A 13,893-nucleotide genomic window follows, 5' to 3' on the forward strand; every position below is an offset into this window, starting at 1 on the left:
AATATACATATTGCACTAATGTTTAACAAACTGTATCTCAAACACTCGGAGTAATTAACAATGGAGCCGCCATTAACAGGCGTTCCCCTCTGTCGAAAATAGGCGGCCAATGGTCAACCATATGTATGGACTGACGTTTATCTGACATGACGTACCTATACATTTGATGTGCCCCTCCCCTGCAAAAAACGGCAGACTATTTTGTACCGAAAATTTTAGACATGGCGTCTCCGTTGTTAATTACTCCGAGCTCAAACACGGTTAAAAATATTAACATGATTAATAAGCAGACATCGTACATTTCCCAGCATTTTTGGTGCAGCGGAGTGATGTTAACGGAATTGGTAAATTAGCAACTGAAATGGTAAATTAAGGTTAATACTATCGTAATTAACGCGAATTAATCATTAGGGTTGAAATTATTTATACCAATTCCGTTAACACCACTCCGCTGCCCCAAAAATGCTGGAAAATGTACGATCAATGTTAATAAGTGAAAAATAAAGTACATAGCCAAAACAACTCGCTGTTTGCGTGAAAGTTCTTCGTTCTCTTCCACCCAATATATAAATAATTATTGTACTAGCAGTAGAAGGATTTAGTTTTTACCCTGAAAAATGCACGATGGCCGAGGAAAGCTTTTCTCGTTGGTGCAGGGAAGCCACAAATAATAAATACTTAACTTCCTCGGGCGAGGCTACTTGAGATCTCACTTACGATGCAGACAGACAGAACTGACATTACTATAAATACTGGTAGCTATTCCTTGAAACTAACTATTATAATAAAACAAAAGACGATTGAATAATGACTCACTTGTTTCTAGAAACATGTGGCGCGAGTGACTAAAAGCAAGTGAGTCTAAACCGTAAAATTATTAAATGTTAGTATGTCTCAAAACCATTTGTAATGGATTCAAACTTTCAACCCCTTTTTAACCCTGTTAGGGGATGAATTTTACAAAACGCTGAAATTACTTTTCCTGTCTTCTAATAATATTCCTAAATACAAAGATTCAAGTCCACCACTCGAAAAAAAATTTGATATCCATACAAACTTTCAACCCCTTTTTCACCACCTTAGGGGATGAATTTTCAAAAACGCTGAAATTAGTTTTCTTGTATTTTTATAATATATCTTTTTACGAAGTTTCAAATTCCTAGCTTAAAAGAAAACTTTAACCCCATACAAAATTTCATCCCCTTTTTAACCCCCTTAGGGGTTGAATTTCTCAAAATCGCTTCTTATCTCTTGTACACTCTATAAATACAATCTGGTGTGCAAATTTCAACTTTCTGGCTTTTGTAGTTTCGGCTCTGCGTTGATGAATCAGTCAGTCAGGACACTTGCATTTATATATATAGATAGATTAAGGTAAAGTATTAAATTCATAATGTCTTATTTTGCTTACAAGGGGGAGGGAGGAGGGATTTTTATTTATTTTCTATGAAATTAGAAGCCTTTGTACAAATATGTACATGTTCCAAAAACGTATTTTTTTTAATAAAGACTTCACCAAACCAAATGTGTATTTTTTTCTTTAGATTCTTACGTAGTATAACTAATATAGGGGGAGGGGGATCAGCCTTCTCTTTTTTTCTTACATAGGGTTGGGGAGGGTCAAAAACTAGCAAAACTAGTATTACGTAATAATGAATGGCGCCTTTATATGGTTTTACGGTTGTTATTTCTGTCTCGTCTAGAAAAACATTAGTCATAGTGCCTCGTTCCCCACAGTGTACTACAACAATAAACTCGGCGAAAGAAGGAAGCCCGAACTGGAAACATGTTTTTGCTTTCGTCTCCTGTTTATAGAACAGGGCTCGGTTCGAAGTTTGTTTTTATCCGATTGCGTCGAGGACGAAGGAGAGCTATGTGTTTGACTGAACAGCCTTTATCCTTTAGGCATCTAGTTCTGATTTATTTTTTATTTTTTATAGTAGATTTAGTAAGTACACCTAATAGTTATGTACATAAATATATTCGATAGATTATATGCAAAGATTAAAATTGAAATCGTCATATTTTCTTAGTACTGAATTTGAGATTAATGATTTCATTTCCACATTTTGACATCGCAAATGCCGCCTCTAAATATTACCTACCTAATAAATCTTTTTATTATTCAAGGAAAAGCGAGTAGAGTGTCACATATTTAGCTAGGTCATGGGTTAGGATAAGCTAGGTTTTACCACAGCGTCGATCCGGTTCCAATTATTCAAACCTTCAAAATCGGAACATGCTGTAGATACTCGTAGTGACATCCCTAATGAAAGATTCTAAGACAAATAAAATAGCTTTGTTTGTTCCATAGCGGAGACAACTTTCGATCGTAAAGGTACTGTGGGCAGGACACAGACAAGACATCCACCAGACTGAGCATAGTCGCGCTACCCTCTCCCCTCTGCCACGCATACGGTAATTTTGCTCCAGAACCACCCTGAGAACCGGAGCCTGAGTGATAGGTGGACGAGATGTTAAGGGTAGGTCTATTAAAAACAAAAATTCCAAATATTATATGATATGGATATGTCAGTGTCAAAAATGACGTTTTTGTTTGAAGAAACGTCACTTTTGACACTGACATATCCGATCCATGTCGCATCTTTAGCAAGTTTTTGACGTACCTATCTTAAAGCTGCAATCATGCAGGCTGTAAAAAATCGTAAATTAAAAAAAAAACCGGGCAAGTGCGAGTCGGACTCGCGCACGAAAGGTTCCGTACCATAAAGCAAAAAAAAAAAACGGAAAAAGTTGCAAAAAGAAAACGGTCACCCATCCAAGTACTGACCACGCCTGACGTTGCTTAACTTTGGTCAAAAATCAAGTTTGCTGTATGGGAGCCCCACTTAAATCTTTATTTTATTCTATTTTTAGTATTTGTTGTTATAGCGGCAACAGAAATACATCATCTCTGAAAATTTCAACTGTCTAGCTATCACGGTTCGTGAGATATAGCCTGGTGACAGACAGACGGACGGACAGCGAAGTCTTAGTAATAGGGTCCCGTTTTACCCTTTGGGTACGGAACCCTAAAAACGAAGATCAGTTTGTCAATTCGTTAGGATTTTTTTCATGTTAACTATGTTTCGTGTTATCTAGAGGGGAAATACCTACAAAAGGTCATATATTTATGTACAAAATGAAAATGATACAGGTCTCTCGAAATGAACCAAGAAATAAAATGGAATTGCTGATGCCGACCATGAAATAATTACATTTTTAGTCAGTTATTTTTTAGCATTCATTTTATGAATAATACAGCAAATATTCTTGTTTGTCTATTCCAGTTTAGTCTTGTTTGTTCCGCAGAGGAGACAACTTTAGATCGTAAAGGTGGCTAGTTTCGCCTATAGTGTTGGCCCTTTGAGTCCTCTGTAACGCTACGTCTTACGTAGGCGAACAACGCGCGAACGCGGCGCGGCGCCTGACATTCGCGTGCAAATCGCGCCGCACCGCGTTCGCAACGAGATCGCTTACGTAGGACACTTCTATGGGCATCAAAGGATTGATTTCGCCGCGCCGCGCCGCGCCGCGTTCGCGCGTTGTTCGCCTACGTAAGACGTAGCGTAAGACGACTCACTCTAATAATGGAGTCAAACTTTAAAAAAAAAAACTAAAAAAAAGAGATATCAAAAATTTATTAAGAAAAAAATTGGAACGCGTCTTTACATAAAACTCATGAATTTTCAAGTAGGTACATGAATTTGATTCACTCCTAGTGTCCTTACTGTTAATTTAGATAAAATATATAAAATTATCGACGAACGGCGCGAACGCGCTTCGGGAAATGAATTAGAGATTAACTAGATACGATATAGTTAAGATATATGTGACGTCCCACGGGTAAAGGTACCTTATGGCGGTTGGCAACGCAATTATTAACGCCGCTCCAATGTTATTGCGGCCCTATGCGACGTAAGCGCCAGCCGCCATAAGGTACCTTTTTCCGTGGAACGTCACATATCTTCACTATTTCATATCTAGTTAGTCTCTAGCCTCCTCCACACTCGTGCGTGAATCGCGGCGCGAAGCCGCGAACGCGAGTGTGGCGTCGATTTTCGCAGACAGCGAAATCGACTCCACACTCGCGTTCGCGGCTTCGCCCGCGATTCACGCGCATAGTCTGGAGGGGGCTTCAAATTCATTTCGCGAATCGCGGCGCCAGACGCCATAAGGTACCTTTTGCAGTGGAACGTCACATATTTTACTATTTCATATCTACTGGGTCTCTAATTCATTTTCCGAATCGAGCCGGAAGTCTTTATTCGGAAGCTCGAGTCTTTTCAGTTGAATTAAAAAAAGACTCGACTCAAGACTGTTATTTTATGCGCACATGTAAAGTCGAATTCTTGAAATATAGACTCAAAAGACTCTACATAGATCCTACCGACACTAGTTCCGCCCACATACTGTTTACGGCTGTGGGTTAGCACTCTCAAATGACGTATTTTAACTGAAATAAGTTTAATGACCGCATCTAGCTCTGTGTGGCAGGATATGTGTTCCATCATATGTTTATTTAAGGCTATGTTCCCACTAGAGATGTGCAAGAATGCGTAGCGAGGGATTTGTTTGTTATGAACCAATATAATACTGTGACGTAACTGTCAATGATAATGCCAGCAAACATGCTTCGTAAGTACCTAGGTAGAACAGTACGGGTATCATGGTCGTTCTTGTCTACGAGACAACGTGATAAAACGGTGTCCGTCACTTTCAATCCCTTGGTGTTATATTATAAAGTGACGGTTATTTTAGCACTTGGATAAAGTTATTCATAATACGCCTAACATATAAGATTATACCAATATCAAAGCGCTCAGGCGCCCCGGAAACAATTGAACAACGCATTAAAACTTAACCCGTTCCCTGCTAGTTCCCAACTTCCCCTCAGGTTTTCGGGCCGTGTATTCCCATTGGTTGTGCTACTTGTGCTAGCGCGAGCAAGTCGAGTTTTCAGACAATCCAAATCCAGTGTAAACCTTTCCGAGAAAATATGTGACGTTCCACGGCAAAAGGTACCTTATGGCGGCTGGCGCTTAAAAAAAATACACAATCGTGATACTACACAGGCCAATTCAAACGTATACTGACACCAGAATGACATTAAAATGATGTCATTTGTGCATTACATACTGGGGCGAGCCGTTCTTGCTTCAGCGGCCCACAAACAAAAATTATCGGTCCGATAGCTACCTGACGAGGAGTCGATGTAAGAGAGTGCCCTGTGGCATTAAATCCGTCTTTTTTGAAGTGAAAACTTCTTTAGCGGCGCTGAGCACTTTGTGAGGTGGGGAAAAAATTATAAACTCGATACAGCGTAACGCGTAACGTAACGCTGACGTCATGTGTCACGGACAATGTTATTCACCAAAGAACTTTAGTCATAACGTATCATAATCAGGTCAATTATTTAAAACTGGACTTTTATATTAAGCAATAAAGCTCAATGTTCTAATCTTGTTCGGGCTAAAATAGGAGGATCTCATAGTTACATTCTAACTTTATATCACTCAAATATAATTCAATAAAGCTACATCTTGGTGAAATCGCTAATAAAAGTGAACTAGAGTACTGGTGAATAAAACTCAAAATATCATTACCAAATATATTTAGATGCGAGGTCTGCAAGGTAACTTTACAATTTCTATTCGAATTTTAATTTAAGCTCACTGGCCAGCAATTTCGGAACTAAAGTTTTTCAATAGAAAGGAGGATGGGTCAATTATACACAGTGCTGCAGATATTTTGGACTAGTCATTGAGTTTTCACTTCTCTCGGCACTCCCGGAGTGCAACCCGTTGTTTTTTTTTTTGTTAACATTCTTATTTTGTCATACAGATTTCTTAAATGAATAAATAAATACAGAAAAAAATTTACCTACGTACCTATATAATAATTTATCAATTTCACTTCTTTCCGATATCTGATAATATCGGATCGGACAATGTAAACGCTCGTACGCGATTGGAACGCCACCAGTTTCGTGTTTAAAATTGTCTGATACATTTTTCATATTCCAGTAGCGAAATCTAGTTTGACTTGTTCTTTTTCGATTGTAACTCGGAAAGCAAATGTGACTGCAGATAACTTTATTTTTAGTTCGTATCAGTTGGAATTGCATTTGATAGGGTTCGGGGGAAATTGTAACAGGAATTTTGATTGGAATTTAAAGTTTCCGGGTAAACCTTAAAAAATGTTTGTTTTAATTAGTTCATATTGGATTTGTTGATATTTCTTGTTAGTATACCTACTTGCTACTGGAAGGGTTATATTTTGAGCAGTTTCATGAATCTGTTTGAGAATTTTATGAAAAAAAAAACAATTAAAGTTAGATGGCAAGAGAAACACTTCTAGGGAATCCCCATACCTACTGTTTACGAGGGGCGGCTGAATAGTAATCTACCTAAGTATGAAATAAAAGACTGTAGTGTCCAGTTTTATTTTATTTTTCTATGTAGTCCCCTTCGAGGGAAATGCACTTATTACATTTGTCAAATAATGACATTAACCCATGAAAAAAAAAATCTTTTGGTTTGTCGTCAAAAAAGTCCGTTACAGCAGCCTTCATCTCATCATCAGTAGAAAATTTTCTGCCTCGGAGGTCTTTCTTCAGATTTCGGAAGAGAAAATAGTCGCAGGGGGCTAGGTCTGGACTATACGGTGGGTGGTCAATGGTACCGAAGCCTAATTCTTTCATAACCAGCTGCGTTGTGCGGGCAGTATGGACAGGTGCGTTATCGTGTAACATCAAAATTCCTTTGCTTAATTTGCCTCTCCTTTTTTCTTTTATTGCATCCCTTAACTGGCGTAGCAGGTTAGAATAATATTCGGCATTCATGGTAGTTCTTTTTGGTAAATAATCAATCATTAATATTCCTTCTATATCCCAGAACACCGTAGCCATAAGTTTGCCAGCTGACGGTCGAACTTTAAACTTCCTAGGAGGCTTCTCGTCTTTGAACTTCCATTGTAAAGACTCTTGCTTACTTTCTGGGTCCCACTGTCTGATCCAGGTCTCATCACACGTCACTACTTTTGACATAATTTCTTCTTCTTTCCCCCGACTCATGTTCAAAAAGTCCTTACAACATTTCACCCGTCTGTCCATGTCAAAAGGCGTTAACATTCTGGGGACCCAGCGCGCACTCACCTTAGACATGTTCAAATGTGTATGAATTATTTCATTAACTCTCTCTTTACTTATGCCCACATCTCGGGCTATCTCCCACTGCTTCACCCGTCGGTCTTCTAGAATTATTTTTTTTACTTTGGCTACATTTTCCTCCGTAACCGCAAAAATCGGCCTTCCACTACGGGGGTCATCCTCCAAGCTTTCACGACCAATTTTAAATTGCTTGGACCAAAATTTTATAGTGAATTCTGAAGGGCACGAATCACCAAACACACGCAACATACGCTCTCGGATATGCGAGGGCGTATTTCCTTCTTTTGTTAAGAATTTGATCACTGCACGGTGCTCAATTTTAACTATTTTGATTTTTTCACCCGACATCTTGCATAAATTCGAAAATTGTACACAAATGGCATTTACGGAAACAAATGAATGTCACAAAATTTGAAAAAAGAATAAATAACGAATAAAATTGCATTGCAACCAGTAACATATTTTAATATTTTTTTGACCAAGGAGATTACTATTCAGCCGCCCTCGTATCTTGCTACGAGCAAAATAAGCTACGTGGTAACTCTTACCTTGTACCCCACATTAAGTGATGATAGTTGCATGATTATAATTTTAAAGGAACCGTAAATTTGACAAGCGATCTAGAATTAACAATGTCAGAAGTCAGAACAAGAAACTACGAATATTACATCTACTTCGAAACATAATCACGCCTCGTATTTCATAATCACGTGATTTATACTAACCAGCCGGCGTATTATGGATGGATTCATCCATCTTTATCCACGTGATAAAAATAACTGTCACTTCTTAAAACCGTGGCATAGAAAGTGACGGACACCGTTTTATCACGCTGTAGCGTAGACAAGTACGACCATCATATCCGTACTGCCATGGTATCACGGTCGCATTTTTATCACTTGTCATGTCGTGCCTCACTTTCGCACTTACATAGGTACCTACTTGTTAGAACGTGACAGGCATGATGACGGATGATAAAAAAAACCCTACCTGCGGGCGCAGCACGGTTCCATTTTTATCGCCTATCACTAAGCGCGTCCCTTTCGCACTTACATACTTGTTAGAACGTGACAAGCATGGTGACAAGCGATAAAAACGCGACCGTGCTACGCCGCCTGTAGGGCTAAAGATGGTCGGCTCTTTATCATTTGTCACCATGCCTGTCACGTTCTAACAGGTATATAAGTACGAAAGTGACGCATGGCATGAAAGGTGATAAAAATGCGACCATGATACCGCTTCTGAATTCAATAATCTATACGGAAAATAGCCATAAGTTAAACTTTACTAAAATGATGAAGTAATTTACCGTAACATGGGGCTATGTAATAGTAATTTGCTTGAGCATCATCAATTCAGTTTTGAGTTAGGAGTCGGGTTTCCGGCTAAATTTGGGTCACTGATGCGCTGTCAGTTCCATACATCGGCAGTCAAAATGCCGCCTGTGTTTCCATGTGCCGAACCACAAATCTAGTAAAATATACCTACAAACATATGAACACTATTTCGCAACCTCATTTTATTATAACATTTTAGTAGTGATGGTCTCGGACTCGGCTTATATGTACCTATATCAACAAACTTACCATACCACAATGTAATAATTATTACTAATCAACTATCGTCAACTTAATTATAGCCGGTCAAACAACTTTGTCAGTAAAAGAAGGCGCGAAATTATAATTTTCTATGGGCCAATAAAACTTCGCGCCTACATTTTTTAAATTTGCCGCTTTTTTCTACGAAATTGGCTTGACAGACTTTATGTAAATAAATACAGATAAATTTCTATATATACCTGGCAACCCATGGCTTCGATCGACCCACATCAATTAGAAATTTTGATACCACAGTTGAACCCTTCTCTGAATTCATTATGAGTTTTTAGGGTTTTTAGGGTTCCGTAGCCAAATGGCAAAAAACGGAACCCTTATAGATTCGTCATGTCTGTCCGTCTGTCCGTGTATATCACAGCCACTTTTTTCCGAAACTATAAAAACTATACTCTTGAAACTTGGTAAGTAGATGACATCTACTTAGAATACATTGTATTCTGTGAACCGCATTAAGATTTTCACACAAAAATAGAAAAAAAAAACAATAAATTTTGGGGGTTCCCCATACTTAGAGCTGAAACTCAAAATTTTTTGTTTCATCAAACCCATACGTATGGATAGGTCTTCAATAATGATATTGAGGTTTCTAATATCATTTTTTTCTAAACTGAATAGTTTGCGCGAGAGACACTTCCAAAAGTTGGTTTGAACGAGATCTGGAAAGTAGTTTTTTTTTTATACATCATAAATCGTAAACCGCAATTTTATTATATTACTTGCTGGTAGGTACTAGGTACGGAACCCTTCATAGGCGAGTCCGACTCGCACTTGGCCGCTTTTTATATTTTGTTGACGAATATAACTGCTACAACAAACATTTTAAACATAGGTAAACTTTATTTTCTATGAAGAAAATTTTATTCAGCAGATAAAGTAAGTAAATAGGTTAGCCGGCCAAGCAAGTTTGTCATTAGAAAAAGGCGCGAAATTCATATCTTCTATGGGACGATAACCCTTCGCGCCTACATTTTTTAAATTTGTCGCTCTTTTCTACTGACGGAAATAGCTTGACAGAATTTAAGTAAATAGGTAGGAACAATCACAAAAAATAACTTAAATAGGTATATCTAAAATTAGTGAATACACTACAAAGCTAAATAAAATATTTTATTCTAAAAGACCTTCGCGAGCTGTACCGGATGCAAAAAATGTACATTTTTTCAACCAGAAACCTCACTCTAAGGCTCCTCTTCACGTTGGGCCAACCCCAACGCCAACGAGGGACGCATTTATGCGTTAGAGGGAGCAAGTGATATTGCTATCTCATTCTACCGCATGGCTGCGTCCCTCGTTGGCGTTGGCGTTGGCCCAACGTGAAGAGGAGCCTTTAGAAGTTTAGACACTGACAGATCGGTATCGTATCGCTGTGACATCTTATGAGCATTGTTCGAATCGGGCCGTGAGGTAAATCCCCAATATAACTTCTGAACAGCCATATATATCAACTAGGTACCTAAGTAAAAGAAACGAGACAGAAATACATAAAAGTATATCTTTGAGCAACGTAATTTTAAGTTACTTAATTTAAAAAGAGTAGAAATTAAAAAGTGGCAACACTGTAGTATCGTCCCGTTCTCATATAAATTGATTTGAAAGGGATGACACTACAGTGTTGCCACTTTTTAATATCTAGGTACTCTTTTTTGCCAGGCTGTTATTTGGCTACGGCAGAAAAATTGGAGGCTTTACGTCCCAAGCCCAAAGGTAGATCTCCATTGTAAACGCGATGTCTAACCTAAATTGTAGTAATCTGGAAGAATTTATTTAGGTTTCAAATAGGCTTTCGTTATTTCTACGTTGATCCTCTTATATTGAATTGAGTAAACCGAGTTAATTTGTGTAATCAATTAGAATTTACTATAAATGAAATGAGCGCCGAATTGTGCTGGAAAATCTCTGGTAGAATAAACATTTTCACCGTAGACAGATAAATTGAAGATCTAAAAGTAGGTAAGTAAACATAGTAACTTTTGGATCAAAATTTATTGACAGATAGGGAATTCCTATGTCGATAATCTAACTTATCGATATTTTTCTCAACTAGTGATCGCTTTGTTTTAAAAACTATATTTCTGTAGTACATTTAAAAAAAAAACTTAAAAAAAGCATCCGACTAAATGCTCCATTTAAAAATACAATTTTTAATAGGATTGTTGGGAGTGCCTATATAGAGCATTTTAACCAGCGAAAGAAAACAAAGGAGCCTTAAACTCGACTATGCCATCTCTTCTCTATGCATTCTCAAATTCGTAACGACTAACGGATGCTGGAAGGCGACAAGCGAGTCCCGGAGGAAATCTAACTCGGGAGGACTTACAAGTTTCACAAGTGCAGGTGAATTGTGTTTTGTTTTAATAATGTCATTATTTGCCTAAGGTATAATTTGGTGCAATGTTTGTGAATAATCGGATTATTGAAAAAAAAAAAGTAAATATTGAAACTTCAAAAGCAAAATCAAAAAACAGATTGGGTGAGTGAGTGCTAACATAGGTACCTATTATCGATGCACGACGAGCGAGGTGCATAGAAAGAAGTTACGTACACGCTAGCGAACATGTCATAAAACTGGTGGCAACCGTATAGGTAATTTATGCTTATTATGCATTTAGATAATTAAAAAATTCAACGTGTGGCTTGTGTGTCCGTAACTTTTTATGTGTGAGATAGACACAATATCTAACATAAGACAATAGAATGATTGACAAATTTAAAACAAAATACATACTAAAATCCAGTAATACAAGTATGCTATGCAAAAGTGCATGAGGATATCATAATCGTTCTCTTGAGGACTAAGTTAAAACAGCAGCTCCGACTGACCGTTAGAGCGAGATTATTCAGAGTCCTCGCAGCGTTTACAGAATATTATTATGGAAATTGCGTGCAGAAGCCAGCTTATACCGGCGTGTACCCCTACTACGCTGTTCTGTTCTTAAAATGACTATTTTGGCAGTTAACACAGATGTTGTCGTATAAAGGGGTGGCCGGACGGCTGCCAACAAGGTTTCGGGCCGCATAGACGGTCCGTGGTATGCCACCAAATTTAATCGTATCCCAAGCAAGGTCAAGCTGATCAATAATCATGGACCGTCGCAAGCTTGTTTGGTCACCGTTCTGCAACCACTTGAAGGCAAGATAACATTTTAATCAGACTGCACCAGCGTTACTCTAGGCATCAACAGTCTCGTCAACAATTAATGCTGCACCACATTACCGCTGCAATAATGCTGGTAACACATTCTGAAGCCGAATGGTATCTTTAGTCTGGCTTGTCGTTTCCTGTATCTGATTTAGTCTCTCCTCTATCTGTTCTGTACAGACTTTAAAAATTGAGAAAAACGTTTATCGTATTTGGCATATTACGACTCTTTTTTAAAACGACAAGACTGGCCAGACTACGATTGAGAGATTAGCGAGACGTACGTTTTTTATTAATAGATGCTCGTAGGCTAAAACGTAATTATGCCTGAAATATCATGTGGTCAACTACTAACAGAGATAAGCATTGTCAGAAAAAAAGTCAGTAAGGGAGGTTTGGAATTTTGGATACTTGTCTTGTCATTCCAAGATTGTGCTAGAAAATAGATCTTGCTAAGATTTAGGTCATCTTCACAGTACAGTATCTAGTGAACATAGTACGGGTTACATCGTGCACGGAACTTTCCAACTACTTATGCCCCTGTCGCAGAAATGGTGATACGAGATCAGACTAACATAGGATACGTAGGTTGGTACTTCACTCCTTTGAGTCTACTTTTCCTGTGTATAATGTTAAAGTAGAATGTTGGCTAACCGGATTTAGCTTCTGAAATTGGATTAACGTAAATCTCCTTAAACACATCACCTTTAACTGATTTATAAGTACTCTGTAATATATCTCCCTGTATAAGAGTGTGCGTGGGTTCGTGCTTGGATGCGCATGTCCGTTTAATTCCTTAATACTTATATACGAATTAATGCGATATACAATGAAGAATAAAAAAAGCTAAGAAAAATGATAAAAGCTTATCATTTAGCCGCATTTATAAAATCTATTTACGCGCTGTTTCGGTTGAAATAGTGATTAATTGATAATCCAATCCGACAGTTTCAGTTTTAGTCATTAGTAACTACAAATCCAACAATTTAATGATTTCTGCACATGCAAAAGGCAGCGAACGTCCCATTACATTGTTACTATGCCAGTAATCATAGCTTACTGCCAACGTGATAAACCGAAGCGAAATAAATTCGCTTTGGTCATTTTAATAGAAATTTTAATCCATAGACATACGGTTGGTATTTTGGTGTTGGTAGCGCTCCGAATTTTCGCGGTATTTTGCCTTGTGGCACGGAATAGTGATGTGCTGCATTTGTTTGCTCGCGACCACAACACGGGAACGCTAACGAACTTATTATTTGCATTTCGAATACCTACGATTTACAAGCCAGTTCCAACGATTCGAAATTCAAAATAGAATTTATTATATCGTTTTTCAGTACATGCTTCAGTTTTAAGTTTTAACATTTTATTCATGAGCTTTAAGAGAAATGGTTTTCGTTTTAATTATCGCAATGAAAATGTGAATTTATTGAGCAGATATTAAATATTAAGTTTGTTGTACCCTAAGGTGCAATAAATATTATTGTAATTTTAATGCAGCTAATGCATTTGGGGAATCTAAAGTCGACAGGGAAGAAAAATAGCTATACATTTTCTAATATAGTCGAGCTAATATCAGAAGAACTTTTTTACTCCACCAGCTCAAGTTGAAAATTCACCTGGCATAAGTTGCGTTCTCGCGCGCGTCCATACTTGAAGTCGCGCTCATTCTAGACCGTCTGATGTTAGCTCTTCTGTAAGAATAGTTTATTTTCGTGTTTAGGAACGACTGGACACTGGACAGTAAAGAAGTATCTAACAGTAGTAGGTACATATATCATTTTTTGCCGAATAAACCAGTATATGAACTGACAATCGACGCATTCACCCTAAGATCTAAGGTGTATTGGATTTATTCCATAAACAGGGTAATTCAGAAATTACAAAATGTCTGCTAAATTAAAGTGACATTCCATTTCCAACTGCAGCTGCAATACTGTTCATTTTCTATGGAAATTGACAAT

This window comes from Cydia fagiglandana, chromosome 5, assembly GCF_963556715.1.
Source record: "Cydia fagiglandana chromosome 5, ilCydFagi1.1, whole genome shotgun sequence".
NCBI classification, from domain to species: domain Eukaryota; kingdom Metazoa; phylum Arthropoda; class Insecta; order Lepidoptera; family Tortricidae; genus Cydia; species Cydia fagiglandana.